The following is a 4,767-nucleotide window of genomic DNA, read 5'->3' on the forward strand; positions in this document are numbered from 1 at the left end:
GCATGCTGGGATAACCTTTTACCCTCTAGCTCTGAGAATTCTCCAAGCTTAGATTTCCATGAAGTACTTTTTAGAGGGATCTGGTGAGAAATGGGGGAAACAAATGACGGCGGCCCTAAATTACTCCCATCCTCTGTTGCTCACCGGACGCTTTATGAGGGTACACTGAACCATGGCGCTGCGCATATGGGGGATCCATTTTATGTTGGGCTTCCATGGGGCACTGACTTCCGCCTCCCGGGAGCGTCCTCAGCTGTTCGTGCCGGTGTTCTCAACTCCGGGCTGGCCTCTTTTGGGCCACCACGACCGTCGGCCCTAGCCCAAGCCTTGTTGTTTCTGCCTCGGAGGACATTCGTTCTGCCCAGCTGCGGGGGTGACGGTCTTAACTTTACTGAAGGGAAGACAGGGTGTGGTGGGTAAATGGTTGTTGACTAGGTGTACAGCTAGTCGTGTGGTCAGCCCAGCGCGGTTGGAACGAATTCTGTCCTGTCCACTTCGTGTGGTGGTAATCCCCTTTTCCCAGTTTTGCTGCTACTGCCTTAGGTTAACTCATGACCGTGATGGCCATTCTAACGGTCTCATCCCGCCCGTATTTATTGAGAGTGTGCTAGGTGCCAGGCATTGTGCCGGGTGCTGGGGACACGGTGTTGAGTGGGGCAGACGCGGCCCCACCCTGCCGGAGTTTACCGTCTAACGGGGAAGACAGACTGACTACAGAACACAAATAAGAGTAAAATTTCAAATTGTAAGTGGAGAAAAGAAACAGGATGCTACGAGAGAGAATGAAGGAGGGAGCCGTAAGTTAGATTGGGAGGAGATTCGGGAAAGGAAGAAATGCCTGATCTGAGACCTGGAGGCTGAGAAAAAGGAAGCTCTGTGACAGCCAAGAACAGAGTAATCTAGGCAGAGGGAACAGCGAGTGCAAAGACCCTGGGGAAGAACTTAGTATTTTGTTCTGGAACTGAGAGGGGCGCCTGAGTGGCTCAGTCAGTTAAGCGGCTGCCTTCAGCTCAGGTCATGATCCCAGAGGCCTGGGATATGGCACCCCGCTCAGCAGGGAGCCTGCTTCTCCCTCTGCTTCTCTCTCTCTCTCCCCTTCTGTCTCTCATGAATAAATAAATAAAATCTTAAAAAAAAAAAAGAGGAACGAGAGAAGCCTTTTGTGACGGGAGCACATGAGGTAGGGAGCTGTAGAGCAAATTGAGGCTGGCCTCCCTTCCTCCAGTCTTGCCTCTTTGAAGCCATCACACACTGGCAATATAGAAAAATTTGCAAAACTCAAATATGATTTTACTCCCTTTCAGAGGCTTTGTGTTCCCTGCAAGTCAAACTCCTTGGGCCCAGTGCTCAAGGACCCTCATCATTGGATTTACCTTGCTTTCCAGTCTCCTTTTTTTTTGCCTCTGCTTGGTATGCGTTATTCCACATGCTTGCTGAGCAGGCTGACTTCTATTCACCCTCCCTGTCCTGGTCACAATATCTCTTCCTCTGTGCTCTTCCTCCTGTGTATGCTCCACCCTAGCTATATAATTATTAGTTTGCCTACTAATCTCTCCCACAAGATAGTAAGCTACTGCTCTCAGGAACTTGTTTTCTTTCTCTGTATGACGCAGAACATGAGGCCAGGCAGTTGGTATTTTCATAACAAATTTCCACTGAGAAACTGGAACAGGTAGCCATCACTATCCTCCACCTGATACCTGATGAGAAGGTGATGTGGGGCTCCTGTCCACAGCAGGGAGTAGCACCCAAAAGGGGGAGAAGAGATGAGTAAGAAATCTGCACTTATCATGGCCAGGCACTGTCTTATCCACTGTCTCATTTAATCCTCATAACAATTGTGGGTCTTAGATTCTTTTTGCAGTCAAGAAAGCTGGTGCCCAAAGGCTTACCCAGAGATCACCCAACTGGTAATGAGGAACCTGGGATAGGAACCTAGATCTTTCTGACTTCAAAACTTGAGGCTCCTAATACTCCCTCTGCTCCTTTTACTCCTATTCTGGCACCTTTCACCAGCACAGGAGCCTGAGAAGTTTAAGGAACTGAACTCCAAGAGTCTTCTATCTCAGGTGGGTCATTTGTACCCAAGGATATCAGATCTGGAACAGCCGTTCTACTGGGGCTCTACCCCTTCCAGAAACCAGTGACTCATATCAGTCCCTGCTTATATCAGTCTTTACAGGGCCTAGAAGAACTGGTAAGACTCAGAAGTAGAAAATCCAGGAAAGGACACTCTTGGATTTGCTATCCTATAGAATTATGCCCTATAGAACTCCAGGCTGTGTCCAAGACATCTCAGTCTGGGACTACAGACCCCTGGGCTAGATATTCAAGGGTGCTCCAGATCCAAGCTTTCTACCTTAGCTGTGGCTCAAGCCATTTCTAAGAACACACATCAGGGTACAGATAGATAGAGCCAGCACATTGCTGATCTCGCCACTCCAGCATCCTGCAAGAGCCTGGCCCAGAGTAGATGCCAGGTTAACCCTGGATGAATGAACTTCCCTTCTCTGCCCCAGGCTAGTCTCCCTCAGCTGCTGGGATTGGCTTCTAGAATCCCTCCCTATCATGTGGACGAAGGGCTTCTGCCATCCAGGGAAGGTGAATGAAACCAGTGTTTCATCACCATCTCCTCCATCTTGACTTCTTGGGGAGTGTGCCAAGGTGCAGCTGAAAACCAGTGAGTAATAATTCCTTGGAAACATGCTGGATCCAGCATTTTTATGTGACAATCATTTTTATTTTGAAACTGTGCAAAATAAAAGCCCGTATCTGTATCTGCTATATATGATTGGAGGCAGTGTGGTTCTGGGGAAAGAGGAGTAGTCTCAGGGTCACCCTGGACCTAACAGGCTCTATTGGACAAGGTGCTCAGTGCCTTCGGGCCCTGGTTTTCTCATGAGTAAAACAAAAACATTAGACTCTAGGCTTCCTCCTACTGTTAATGTGAATGCTTAACAAATGGCTGGTCACACCTGCAATCAGCCCACATGAAGTACCTTTCAAGTGATCATTTGCCTGAATACCGTCTATTTTCATGGTTTGGTTTAGTTTTTCTAACACCTTTCACTTAACCCTTCCACCACTGGTGCCTTTCTCATTTGCAAGGTTTTCACTAGTTTTTGGCTTCTTTGGATTCCAGTAAATCTTGTGGGATTCCAGCCATCGAATCATCTGCTCCGTTGCCCTACCTGGAGCCTCTTAAATCCCCAGCAGTCTCAACTCCCTGACAAAGCCCTGAGAGAAGTCCTGGTCTCCCTCCTCTTCCACCCCTCCCATTCCTGCCTCCCTGAAAAAACAAAGAAGGAAAAATCCGGGAGGTTTCTATTCTGGCAGTTAGCATTCTTACCACTAGATGGCACATGCGTGCAAGTCATCAGTCTGCAGACAAAAACTCTATTTTTTTTTTTAATTATTTATACTCCACGTCGATCCACTAAAGCTTTGAGAGGAATTATACAAGTACAAAATATGCAAAAGGATAAAATAAAAAGTTGAAGGAATTGGGGAAAATAGGGAACAAGTGGAAGAGGTAACTCCAGGATGGGTCCTCAGAGGGCGGACACTGAACAGTGAAACAAACAGCAGTGACTTCCCTGGAGCTGTTTCTGTGGGCCCTTCCATGCAGGCCGATGCTGTGATGCTACATGAGGAAACACGGTTCTCTGGACCAGGTGAATTTACTGCTGTATGTATGCCTTTGTATTTTCAAAAAGTGAATTTGCACCCACCTCCTATCCCGCACTGAGGTTTGGGTGGAGCTTGGGGCCAGGAGGCTCTCCTTGAGGCTATGGTCACCAGCCCCCAGGATGGCACCCCTATAACGCCCCCTTGCCTCCTGGTTTTCACACCCTGTGGAGTCCCCACCCACATACCCAGGGGTGGTCTGTGTGACCAACAGAATGTAAGAGGAGTGATGGCATGTCGTTTCTGAGGTTGGGTTATAGAAGACATTAGCTGCTCTTGTCTCTTTCCATCAGATCATTTGCTCTGGGGAAAGCAAGCTGCCATGTCATGAGGAGCCCTCTGGAGAGACTCACGTAGCAAAGAACTGAGGCCTTCTGGCAACAGCCAGCTTTAATTTGCCAGTCATGTGTGTGAGCCACCTTGGAAGCAGATCCTCCAGCCCAAAAGACACCTTGACTGAAATCCTACGGGAGACCCTGAGCCAGACCATCTGGCTACATCTGTCCTTTGCTCTGTGAGATAATCAGTGTTCTTTTCAGCTGCTAAGTTTTGGTGGTAGTTTGTTACACAGCAATAGATAACTAACACAGAGGCCAATGGAAACCCAAGGTTGCATCAGAGATAATTTTGCATGGGTGGATCAACTTGGTTTTGGAGACCAAGGAAATATTTCAGAAGCAATGTATATATGGACTTTAAATCTGATAGACATGGGCACCAATTCAGGCTGTGTCTGTGGAAAGACAGAAGTAGAAGGTCCCACGTGAAATGTTTGCAAAGGAGGTTTCTTTGCAGGATGGTAAGGGCAAGGACCTCAACTGTCTTATTCACTGTGGCACCCTCATAGCCTACCACAGGACCTGGCACATGGTAGGCTTTCTGTCAATCTTTCTTGGATGAATACATGAACTCTGAATGAGCCATTCAATTTTCTGAAGACCATCATTCATTAAGCTCCTACCGTGTGCCAAGTACATAATGTTGTTGGTTAAGCTTCCATGGAACTTTTGTGTCCTCTACAAATTACATGCACCTTTTCCCGCCATCATGTTTCCCCTCACTCTGTATTTTCTCCTCGGA

The sequence above is a fragment of the Eumetopias jubatus genome, unplaced genomic scaffold, assembly GCF_037043125.1.
Source record: "Eumetopias jubatus isolate StellerSeaLion01/CBP00866 unplaced genomic scaffold, mEumJub1_p1.0 scaffold_9, whole genome shotgun sequence".
NCBI lineage: Eukaryota > Metazoa > Chordata > Mammalia > Carnivora > Otariidae > Eumetopias > Eumetopias jubatus.